General features: G+C 47.4%; 2 long non-coding RNA genes across 4 annotated transcripts; both read right to left on the bottom strand.

The window, feature by feature from the left end:
- Positions 1–323: 323 nt before the first annotated feature.
- On the bottom strand, positions 324–9,029 carry LOC135293081 (uncharacterized). Of its 2 annotated transcripts, XR_010355214.1 has the most exons (3): positions 8,876–9,029; positions 6,758–7,552; positions 324–470 (listed from the first exon to the last, which is right to left on the bottom strand). It is a non-coding gene; the product is annotated as an uncharacterized LOC135293081 (long non-coding RNA). The 2 variants fall into 2 exon arrangements; XR_010355213.1 differs by lacking the exon at positions 324–470 and having other exon boundaries at positions 6,731–7,552.
- Positions 9,030–9,142: 113 nt separating this feature from the next.
- On the bottom strand, positions 9,143–12,003 carry LOC135293104 (uncharacterized). Of its 2 annotated transcripts, XR_010355240.1 has the most exons (4): positions 11,706–12,003; positions 11,027–11,151; positions 10,525–10,615; positions 9,143–9,226 (listed from the first exon to the last, which is right to left on the bottom strand). It is a non-coding gene; the product is annotated as an uncharacterized LOC135293104 (long non-coding RNA). The 2 variants fall into 2 exon arrangements; XR_010355239.1 differs by lacking the exon at positions 11,706–12,003 and having other exon boundaries at positions 11,027–11,368.
- Between the last annotated feature and the right edge of the window lie 204 nt (positions 12,004–12,207).

The raw sequence follows: 12,207 nt of genomic DNA, 5'->3' as shown, positions 1-12,207 counted from the left end.
TTGTTGGTGAAGAAAAGGCATCTCTGGTCTCTGCCTGGGCAGTGACTGCCACTGAAGAACAGAGGTTAAACAGTGGGATGTGGGAGAGCAGTTACAGATGTGAAAGCAGCAGGTGGAGACTCATGTTTCCTTTTTCTCCAAGCTAAACACCTGATAGCCTCAATAGGGACCCCACAGCTGCTGCATCCCAAGCTCCTCTCGGCTTGGCTGTGTGACTTCCTGAGCTGCTGCCTGCAGGCAGACGAGGAGCAGCGCTGGTCTGCCAAGGAGCTCCTGCAGGTAAAATGCAAAGGGGCTGCAGGTGAAACAGGGTGCGAGGGATGGGCTCCTCCTCCATGGAAGTCCAAGGCATCAGATGAGCCCCCTTCCTCCTCACCTCCACTCTTGGTGCTCTTGAAATGAAAATGGTGAGGAGTCCTAGACTGGGCTGGGCTGGCAGGGCCCTGTAAAGGTCATCTGGTGCAAGTGTCCTGCAATGAGCAGGGACATCTTTAAAGAGATCAGATTGCTCAGAGCCATTTGTCACCTGACCTGGAATGGTTCCAGGGACAGGGCAACTACAAGCTCTTGGGGCAACCTGTGCCAGGGTGGCACCATGCTGCAAAGAAACAATTTCTTCCTTCGACCTACTCTGACTTGATCCCCTATGTGTTTGAAATTTTTCACCCACATTCTATTGTAACTGGCCCTGTTCAAAAAAGTTTTCCCCCACTTTCTTCAAAGCCACTGTGAAATCTTGGAAAGTGGCAATAAGTGGCTCCCTGGGGCCTGTTCTTCACACAACTGAATAACTCCACCTCTCTCAGTTTTTCCAGAGAGGACAGGTACTCTTTCCTCTGCCTGTTTCTGTTGCCCTGATTTGTAATTTGGTGGTGTGCTCCATTTTATCCAATGGCAAAAGAATTGAAGTAGAGCAATGCAGGGTACAGAGACATGCCAAGGTGGTGCAGGAACCCAAGGAAGCCAGGCTGGCTGAGTGGTCAGAGATTTGGCTGTGGGCAGGAGGGGCTGTGGGGGGCTCACTGTGAGCCTCTGAGGGGCCCTGGTTTGTGCCCCCAGCCCACCCTTCGTGGTTTCTGGCCGGCAAACAGGGAGAGCTGAGAGGGACTTGTCCCAGCCCCATCTGCTGCCTGGCACGCTCAAGCAGACAGGAACTGCCCCAGGGTTACTGCCAGCTCGTGTGGCAGAGAGGGAAGTGCAGCAGCCAGTGCCACTGGGCTGTCCCTGCTGGGAAGGAAGGTGCCATCCAGCACAGGAGGGGCAGGGCATGGAAAGGTAGACACTGCTCTGTCTCCCTGTGGAAATCAGCACAGTGCCTGTCTTTCAAAGACAGGGACCTATGTGATTAGTTGGAGTTTCTTGAAAAGAAGAAACTCCAAAGACTGAAAGCACCATTTCTAGAGCACTGGCAGGGCAAAAATCCCAGCAAGATGAAGACACCTGTTTAAATGGAAGAGTGGGATTCTGGGCCAGGTTTGCCTGTGATGGCAAGGTCCTGCACATAAAGATGGAGGTGCAGATGGTCCCATTGTTCTACTTTGTGGGTCTTTGTAGGAACTAGAGGAATCCTCATGGAGCCAGTGAAGCACTGAGCTTGGAAAGTCATGGTTCACTGTTCTTTGTTGTTTTTTTTTTTCTTTTTCCTGTGGACAGCATCCATTTGTAATATCAGCCAAGCCACCCTCCATCCTGGCACCACTCATCATTTCAGTGCAGAATAAGAAGAAGAAGTAGGAGACAAGAATTTTGCAATCACGTCAAGATGTTATCTTCATATGCAATTTAGAGTAGAACTGTAGAGTAGGATTGTAGAGTAGGATTGTTGAAGAGTTTTGTAGAGTTGAATTATAGATCAGGATTGGAATGAAATAAAATTTCCAAATCATCAACTCATTTGGAAGAATCCCCTCCTTCTGACCCTTCAGAAAACTCAACGTTTACTTCTTGTTTTTTATTGGTGCTAAATCACACTATGGCTTCTTTTGTATGGTTTATAAGTGGGGAAGGATCTTCTTCATTCATCCTCTCCAGACCACACTGTGTTTGGAATATGACCCACTGGCTTGTTTTTGCCCAGCTGTGGTATTTCTAGTGCAGGCAGAAAGGGAATCAACATTTTAAGGAAAGACCAAAGGAGTGGGGCAGCCAAGACTTCCTGTGCAGATTCAGGCCTGCAGCTGTGACTCGAGAACATTTGGTTCCTGCCACTTGGATTTGTATCCCCAAGTGCAATCTCTTTGGCAGAAGGAGAGCCTTGCTCAAGTGAGAAAGCAGAAGGATCAGAAAGGGGGCTCTGAAAGGTCTCCTCTGGTGCAGAGCTGGCAGCGCCTGTGAGGTGAGAGCGGGCCCGGCCTTGGCCGGGGTGCAGCCCCAGCAGAGGCCTGGCAGAGCCCGGAGCAGCCTGAGCCTGGGCAGAGGCAGGCTGGAAGGAGGCCCTTGGAGCTGCACGAGGCAGCAGCCGGGCCCTGGGTGCCTCTTCCTGGCAGCGGGCGAATCCTCCGCTCTCAGAGCCCAGGTGGCAACTGGCTGCTCCCGAGGGGAAGTGTAGCTGTGCTGGGCACAGCCCAGACTGGAGGCATTGGCCGTCTGGAGTCTGCCCAGGAGCAGAGAAAGGCCAGGGGCAGCCCAGGGCCGGTGGCCTGGCTGAGGATTCCTACTCTTCTGCCGGCTGCCCTGTGACTCCTGGCAAAGGGCAGCAGTGTGTGCAGCTCTCTGGGCAGCGGCGCAGGGAGCCGGGCTGCTGGGCAGGCTGGAGCACAGGGCAGCGTCCTTCAGGCACGGCACTTGTGCCAGGGCAAGCCAGGCCAGCCTGAGGCACTGACAGCTTGGCAGCTCCCATCTGCAGGAGCCAGTGCCTCCCACAGCTCTGCCAGGAAGCGCCTGCAGGCCTGCAGTTCTGCCCTGAGCCACAGCAAAGGTGTGAAATGCAGAGTGTTTTGCAGAAATATCCAGGGCCACCAGGCCAGCCTGCTTTGTGCTCTCTGGAGCACAGCAAGGACTGTGCAATGCTGCTCTGAGCTGCTGGGAGAGAGGGAATTGGGGATGTGCCTGAGGTTGTACTTGAGTAGTGAACTGATTTGGAAAAGAGCAGAATAATTTCAGCAGGCAATCTGTGTTTTCCTGATTAATTTCTGAAAGAAAGTCACCATGTGTTGCACACAGGTAGGGGTATTAGAAAAGAAAGGCCTTATAAAATCAGGCCTTGCTCTGCTCAATTACCAGCTGGCCTGTTATGTCTTCTATGTGCAGCTAGCTAACTTCCCATGTGAAAAATCCTAAGAATGAGTGCAGTTAACACAGCAAGCTGTTGTGGTTAGAAAACAGTTTGCATCTGTAATAAATAAGAAATATGTCCCACGAGAGTCCACAGAGGAAAAATGGAAACACCTGAGTAAAAGAGAAAGTCTTAGCACGTACACACAAAAACACCTTCTAAGCAATGAATGGTGTGGCAAGGAAACTACCAGCCAGTTGGAATTGAACACGAGGGCTGTGAAAACCGCATAAAAATGTGTTATATGAATAAAGAATCGGCTTTCCCTGCATGAAGAGACAGAGTCCCAGCTGCATTATTGACACAGCAATGTGGTTTCACTCAGCAAGAGCACTTGCAGGGTGTATTGATGAAATGCTTGTGTTTGATTCCCAGAAGAGGAAGGAGAGGCATGAAGTGTAACAAACAGGGCTTAGTCTTGTGAATTCCTTTAGCTTTAACGGTCAGTGCTGAACCCTGTATTCCCCCATTGCAGTGATGAATGTGTGCAAGTGGCTATCTTAGCCTTGAGAATAAAGAGAGAGGTCCTGCTAAGAAGGTAGCTGGAATGCATGCAAAGGGAAGAATGTGTTCTTAGAAGGCTCTTTACCACCAAAGGAGAACTTGAGGAATCTGATATTTCCCAAACCACTGTGTCAGTAACCAGAGTTATGTCCGAGGCGCTGCCATATTTGATCCATGTTTGAGCAGGTTGATAAGACAATGAAGAAAAGTGTATTGTTTAAAGGAGGGAACTTGACCCTTGAAAGAGAAAGAATGTATTGGTGAGTGGGTGGGCAGTTCAGCCTTGAAAGGGGAACAATTCTTCATGGAACCCTTGTTGGCAGGGAGTCATGGAGTATGGTGAGCCATGGTGGCCTCATCTTACACGCCGGCCGTGTGTGAGCTGATGCTGTAACTGGGAAAATCCCACTCCTGAGCAGGAGATAGAAGGCCTGGTCTGGGGTGGAGGGGTGAGAAGGATGAGATGCACACCGCTTTGATCCAGGGGATGTCCTGGAAGTGCACTGCCTACCTGTGCCTCCTACCGAGCACCACGCTCCAGCTCCTTCTCCTGCTCAGCGGATGTTTGGGAATCCAGGGGTTGGTATGTATTATTTGCTACTGCAACTAATGGAATAAGTTTGCTTTGCAAGCCCAGTTGTGTCTTAGGTTCTTTTCTGCATGGGTCTCCTCCTGAAGCTGTGGCAACGACCACCAGGGACCCACAGGACACTCCTACTCTGATGGCAATAAATTCTGAGAAGAGGTTTAAATATGTCAAATAAAGTGGAGTAATGTTTAGCCTGTGAGTTTCAGCAAAGTATTGAATATGTCTTAGTTCCATGGATACAAACTACTACGTCAGATTGCTGGGAGTGCATGTGTTAAGGAAGTGATTCCCTACCCAGCACTGAAACAAAGTATTGCTTTCTTTCTAACCCTGAGCTGGCAGCAGGGATCAGGCCCTGCTTGGTGACTTTCATTTTGTCAACTTCTGTTAGCAGGTAAGAAAGGTCCCAATGAAACCTTTCCCAGCTCTTTCCCTCTGGTTTCTCTTTTTAGGTACCAAAGCTCTGTGCCATGGGTGGTTTGGACGTCTGTGGGCAATGCAGCTCTGTTCTGGTTTGAAAGCAAAACTAGTGAGAGACTCCAAGTCAGAAATACAATTTATTAGGAAAAGGGAAAAAAATCCCAAAATGCATGCAATAATACAAAAGAAAAACCATGGGCAGAGTCAGAATACAACCTGAACCTCTGCTAGTTAGGGTGGTGGTAGCAGTCTAGATGAAATGGTCTTGTTGAAGTGCTGATCCCATAGAAAAGATCTGGTAGATCTTCTCTTCTGGAAACCACTTGGCTGGGGCCCCTTGTTCTGTCCCAGATCCCAAATGATATCCAGGTGGGGATGCTTAGCTCCTCCCCGCTGGGGGGAGCATCTCACAATGGGCTGATATCATTCTGAGTCATGCAGTGGGTCCTTGATTGCCCATTAAACATCAATGTCTCCTGGGGGGAGTTATCTCTGAGTCATGGGGAAGGGCATTGATGGGCCCATTAACAGGAGATAAGGACAAAACAATGCCCCTCCTGTTTTCAACAGCTCTTGAGGATGGGAATAGAATATATCTTTATACTGTAACCTAGAAAACTCCAAATGAAATGGAATTTGCTTGGCCCATGGAGGTCTTGCCCCAGCAGCAAGACTGTGAGAACAAATCAGAGTCTAAAAGAGAAATGAGTAAATTTTGTCAGGAAAACTCACTGAAATAGCCAAAAGCACTTCCCCTTGCACTACTAAGAGGAATTCCAGAATTCCAGTGGCTTCTAAAGAAAAAGTGAGCTCATAGAAAATGCTCTTCGGAATACAATACCAAATTATAATCCTTTCTAGAGAAGGTCTTATTATAGGAAATGGTAATTTAAATCCCTTTTTATCATCCTTGTGAAAAGTGCTCTCAATCTTTCCACAAATTTATGGTTTGACCATTCCTGATTGCTTTGGACACTCAGCCACATCCTCATCAACCTGGGGACTGTGTCTTGTGTCAGAAAGCAGAGCAACAAGCCACCTAAAGAAAAGTGGAAAGGACCATTTGAAGTGTTCCTAAGCACTCCTGCAGCAATAAAAGGGGATGGGATCAGTACATTGATACACCTGCCCCCAAGGGAACCAACCCCAACATATAAGGGACTTGGGGGAGGGAATATAGATGAGAATTTGAAGCCTCAATTTGTTAAAGCATGGAAATAAAACTTTCTAATGCAGTGTAGAGTGAGTTAGAAGAAATTCCATCAAGGGAAAGATATGTCATGAAGGGGTAACCATGAAAAGTCCTCAGTCTCAGCCCAGCCTGGCCAGCAGCACTCTGGCACGCTCTGTCAAGCAGCAGCAGCCAGCAGGCCCAGGGGAGGCAGCCCAGCACAATTCACCCCATGCCCCCCACGGCAGCGTCCCTGGGGCTGCTGCACTGCAGAGCTGGAGGAGCACCCCCTGAGCCAGGCAAAAATGGACCCAAGTCTCAGGGTTTAGGAGGTGACATTTTCTTCAACTTGGCTTGAAGGAGAACAGAAGGGCAACAACGGCTCAGGTGTTCAATCACAAAACACCCCAAGGGCTCTCAGGTACAGGGACTCAACATTGTTGGCTTGGAGACAATGGAGGAATTTGTAGAATGCTCTGCAAGGAAGAAAGGGGCATTCCCAGCCACCTTTGAGTGTTCCCAAATATTATCCTCCCTCAGACAATTTCATATCCTTTCCCAAGAGAAGGTTATGGTCTTGTTGCTAACATGTCCTCTTTTTCAGCTGAATAAATAAATGGCAAGAAATTTAGGAAAAGAACTAGACATCAAAGTCCCCACAGGTCTGTGCAGGAATCAAGATCTGTGTCTCTCTAGAAAGACAGGTTGTGACTGACTAGTTTGGAGAAATCTACGAAACTGATAGCGATCCTGAAGGGACACTGGAACGGAATTTCTCTTTTTAAACCTATTGTAGTACCTTGCCTCCAACACTTCTCCATGTCTTTTACAAAACTCTTACAGAGATCTGGATCTTCCCTGGCTCATGACAAGGTGAGGCCATGATCTCCAAGCAGTCCTGAGAGCTGCTTCAGCTGACAGCTTAGAGCAGCCCATGTGCACTCCTCTGCAACCCTCCACAACAAGGTCATTTGGGGTGGAGGTTGTCCTCTATGCCTTCCACCCCTTAAGGCAAAGACCTTAAATTCAAAAGAAAATCAGAAAACAGGCTTATTCTTATCATAAAGAATTTCCATTCGCTACAATATTTTCTTAAATTGTGCACAATTTCATAATAGAGGTACTGGGCTTCCATTCTCTACTGATAAGTTTCATTCAGTTTCATTCATTCAGTTTCATTCATTCAGTTTCATTCATTCAGTCTCATTCAGAGCTAAGTCTTGAAGAGAATATCTGACCAGAAGAAAGATTCTCCAAATATGATAAAACTGATGATAAGAGAAGGAGTTAACAGTAATGCAACTTCTTTACTGCTAAAGTTCAAGACTAAATTCTCTAATCTTAGACTAATTAATCCTACATTTTTAACAAATAATCATCTCCTTATTACTAACTTGAGGAAACCTAAAAACATAATTTTCTTTCAAAATAAAACAGCTGGAGCTCATAGATGTTCCTTTGCTGAAGCAGAAGACTGGTGCCAGGACTCCAGGACTTGCTGCTTGCCAAATTCAGATATTCATTGCTGAATGTGGGACAGCTTTTTGTGGAGCTACTGGCACCTGCTCTTCATCTCGGAGTAGCTGGGGCTATCCTATGAAGGAGAAATCAAAAGAAAATTAGTGTGTGCCAACATTTCTGCAGAGTTTAGAATTTCATGACCTTTCCTACAAAATAGCCTTGAGGTACACTCAGCTAGTCCAGTCTGGCTTTATTCATGTAGAACAGTAAAAATACACTCAGTTTATCTTTTGAGCTATTTTTCTCTGTGAGCCACCACCCTTGAGGGAACTTGGCAAACTGAGGCTGTTATAATGCAGACCAAAAAACAAACTCTAGACAAGTCAGAAACGACAACAACAAAAACCCAAAGCACATCAGCTCCTAAGGAGGGCAAAACTCATTAATGCTCAAAGCCACCGATGGGAGTCAAACCTTCTTGATTCCCTTCTCCCTCAAATCGACAGGTATGAGGTTTATCAAGCTCATGATCAAATCCAAGATGAAGTGGCAATGAGAATAATAGATGCCACTTCCCAGAACTCTCACACCAATGCTTCTGCTCCTCTGGGCCTTAAGGTCTGGTTCTTATTGGATGACAAAGTCTCCCTCCACAGGAAATGAACATTTCCAAGCATCCTGAGATTAATATTTACAAGCCACACATCTTTAACAAGTAGAAATTCAGTAGCAGGACAGACAACAACTTGTGCTAGAGATGCATCCCAGGCCAGCTACACCTGACTGGTGTGTTGGACAGGTTTGAAAAGAAAACTACAGATGCCTTTCAACATTTTGAGAGGCACCAGAGAAGCAGTAGCCTGCACTACTGGCTTCTGCCCAGTGACATTTGCTGGCAAGAGCCCTGGCACAGGCCTCACTGCACTGCTGCCCTGCAGGGCCAGACCTGCCCTCAGCCTGGCACGGAGCATCCCTGGCTGTATCCAGTGTGAGCCGGGGCCCTGCCGCGCCTGCTCCAAAGGCCGCAGCTGCCCCAGAGCCCCAGAGCTGCAGGAGGCCTGGCTGCCCCTGCCAACATCACTGCCCTGACACAAGCTGCCAGCAATTTCCAGGGCTTTAGACCACACACACACTTCTCCCTCCTCTCCTGGAAATGCCATGAGGGGATGCAGCAGCACTGCTGCAGCTGAGCCTGTGCAGCTGCACTGCAGGAAGGAAGGGCCCGTCCGGGCCTCACCCACCTTGGTGTTCATCTCAGCACTTCCCCCCACCTGGCCCATCTCCTCCTTTACCTTTCTATCTCCCTAGTTCACAGTTACTTTTAAATAATATCTGTAGTATTAATTCTGAAATATGGTCTTCCTTGCACCAAAATTCGAACAGAGGCTTCTCTTAATAATCAAATTTTACTCCATCATTGTCCACACTGAAGTTAGGAAAAGCAGCACATTAATACCTTCATTGAAATCCAAGGGACACTACTGCTTCAGCCTCCCCAGCTCTCTTCACATCTTTTTGGACATGGTAGTCCTCTACACAAGTGTTGGCATTCTAGAACTCCAACATTTGTCTTTTTTTTAACCTAAAAGGTGCAGGGGAATGGAGCCCAGACTTGGAGGCAGGGTGCTGGCTTTGACATCCCATTCTACGGGGATGGCTCTGACATCCCCATAGAATGGGATGTTAAAGCCAGCACCCAGGAAGAAGAGCGGCCACCAGCTGCTGCCTGGAGGTAACAGGGCTACTGCTCAGTTCTCTGCTTCTTGCTCCTCACAGGACTGATAAAGCCAGAAGCCCGAGGCCGTTTCTGCAACAAAAACAAAATAATTCATTCTTCTATGATCACAATCAGGTTTTGCTCTCCATTCTAAAAAAGCAGCATCTGTGAATTGGCAAAGTTTTAAAATGCAGCATTTGAAATTAAAAATAACTGTCAGACCTGGAAGACCTGCAGGTAAATATCTGCTCTGCTGCATTCCTACTTTCTCATCTTAGCACTTAGCAAGTCCTTCTCCAAGTCTACTGCTAAAGGGCTTTGGGAAGTAGATGCTCCCTTCAGCAGCTCCAGCAAAGCCTCCCCAAAATGGGGATGCCAGGTAAGTTTTGTCTAGGTCCCAATTACTGCTTGCACACACCAGGAAAAGACTCAGCTTTTGCTATCAAACACCCACATAATTTATTACAGAGGAACCTGGCTGTTTTAGAGTTTTATGCATTAAAAACAAGATTAATGCTTCACTATTACAACCCCTGAGTACAGGATATTATGGTTGGTTGTGAATTCTCATCAGGATGAACACAGACACCAGTCACATGTCCAGAAACTCTTGTGCATTTAGCTACAGCTGTCTTAAATCCAGCAGGCTTACCCACTCTGCAGACTCAAAAGCTGTTGGCTAACAAGTCTTTAAACTTGTACAAGAGAGTTTCACAAGTGGTTACCAAGGAGCCCTTGATGTTGCTCAGGGCCCTTCAGTCATCTCTCAGCTCCTCCCAAGGAGCTTCTCAAAGGTGCTGCCTCACGAGCCACAACACACGGCCACAAGCTCCCCACAGGCACAGCAAACCTCAGGGCCAGGGATGGAGTAGAACAGGACAGCCGTGCTGTGCCCAGGCAGAGGGAGGGAGGAGAGAAATTAAGGTAGAGGAGGGAGTGAGGGAATAGCACCATTCCGTAGGTGCTGTGTTGTCCAGCCATGTGGATAGTGCAGAGCTGGGGTCAACAATGAGAGTGACAGAGAGACAGAGGGAGAAGAGAGCAAGAGGGCCCCATCTGCCCCAGCCTGGTGCAGCCTCTTATGCACAGGAGATTTTTCATGCAGTTCTGTCACACAAGCAGAGCCAGCCCTTTGAGCCCTTCTCCAAGGATTGAGTTGAGGGTGGGGACTGAGCTCAAGTCTCCAGGCAGAGCAGAAAGTTGGATCAGGACAATGCTGCTCCACCCCTGCTGGATCCTCTCTTCTTATCACAACCTTGGAGTCACACCAGGCTGAGGCAAAACATGCCCAGGCCTGGTCCTGCACATTCCCATCACAGCTTCTACATCACCAGCAAGTCTGCTAAAATTTACTATACAATGCAGAATGTTAAAAATGCACAAAATACCTGAGCAGGTCTTGCTGGAGCATCTGTCTCAGAAGGCCTTGGAGATGTTGCTTGGCTGCTGCTGGTGGGGTTCTGAGATGGAGCTGATTTTCTGTATGGATGGTCCAAGAGTTCATGTTACAAAGCCTAAATATCAACTGTCATAGTTCTTTCCTTGCAGGGAAAACAGACCTTCAGTGTCAGGACTCAAGGGAAAAACATGAAGTAGAGTTGAGGGAGCTTTAGGCAGGACATCAGGAAAACATTCATGGCCCAGAGGGTGTTTGAGCACTGCAACAGGCTCCCCAGGCCAGTGGTCACTGCAGCAAGGGCTCAAGAACAGTTTGGACAACTCTTTAGGGCACAGGGTGTGATTCTCGTGGTGTCTGTGCAGGGCCAGGAGTTGGATTCCATGACCCTGATGGGCCTCTGCTGGTGCAGCATATTCTAAGAATCTAGGCTTCATTTCCCAGGGCTTTTTTTCTGAAAAGGCTCTTTTCCTTCCCCAAGTGACTGAACTTACCTAGAAAGTATTAACTTCAAACTCTTTCTTTCGATTTTACTGTAGCCAGGCCAATCAGTCTGAAGGGTTTGAAATAGATGTTCCTTCAGACTGAAGGAATTCTCCTTTGCATTCAGGTTGGCTACCTACAGGCAGATGTTCAGGAAAACAAATCTTCATTACACCTATATGCAAACTACAGAAATCTAAAGGAGCTACTTCAGCTGGGATGGCAGAACATGGCTCTCCTTATGTTGTGAATGTCTGCAGGGTGAAAAAGCCCTGCCACTGCCCTGGGCAAACACAGCAACAAACTTTGCAGGTTCAGGGAATGAGTTCTTAAAAGTCACCCTGCGATCAACTAAAACTGTATCCATGTTGAATTTGAGTCCTTTGCCTAGGCTCCAAAACTCTTTTCTTAGCTAAAGAGGAAATAATCCTATTTAATATAATAATGCTTGCATAATTCAGCAACAGCACCATTCAGGTGCATGGGGAATATTTAAAAAGGAAAGAAGGAGCTACGGCATCTTTCCATGGGTGTGCCTCTGATGAAAGCCTATCAGAAAGAAATACCAATTGAACTTATCTTGAAGGAGTATTGGAAAAGTCTCTAATTTGAACAGTGAGGAAGTAGTAAAATTATGAACAGCAGAACAGCATGATGGAAGAATTGCTGGCACAAGCTCCACGATCTCACCTGCTGAAGGATGTTTCCAAGGGAATTCTTGTCCTTTGGCCTGACTCCATCTCTCTGCAGCCGAGCAAGTAACTCTGGCTCCTTGTAATCCCTCAGAGCAAGCAAATGAATCACCCTGTCCCTGTAGGGTCGGCCGTAAACAGCAGTGCAGCCGCTCCAGTCGATGTCTGCAAGTCTCACAGGCACCATCCTCTTCTTCTCAGGCACAGGACCTGGATTGTTCTGTTGGGCTCCTCTGACCTCTGCTTCTTCTCCTGAAGTGAGGGAAAACCAGAAACAAAGAGTTCAAATTGCAGGTTTGCAGAAGGCAAGGTAGTTGATTCCAAAGGATGCACCAAGAATGTTGAACCTCTATTGGTGGGGCATTTGCAAATCTAAAAGAATCCAAATAGTAAAGCATTAAAAAGAAACAGTTAGCAAAATGCCTTGTAAAGGACTGATACTGAATGGGAGGTTTTCATGAAAACTTCTTTTTAGGCATGGTGCTTTTATATGATTTCCC

This window comes from Passer domesticus, unplaced genomic scaffold (genome assembly GCF_036417665.1).
Source record: "Passer domesticus isolate bPasDom1 unplaced genomic scaffold, bPasDom1.hap1 HAP1_SCAFFOLD_67, whole genome shotgun sequence".
NCBI classification, from domain to species: Eukaryota; Metazoa; Chordata; class Aves; order Passeriformes; family Passeridae; genus Passer; species Passer domesticus.
The sequence above is the reverse complement of the archived record's forward strand: the minus strand, read 5'-3'. Positions and strand labels throughout refer to the sequence as shown.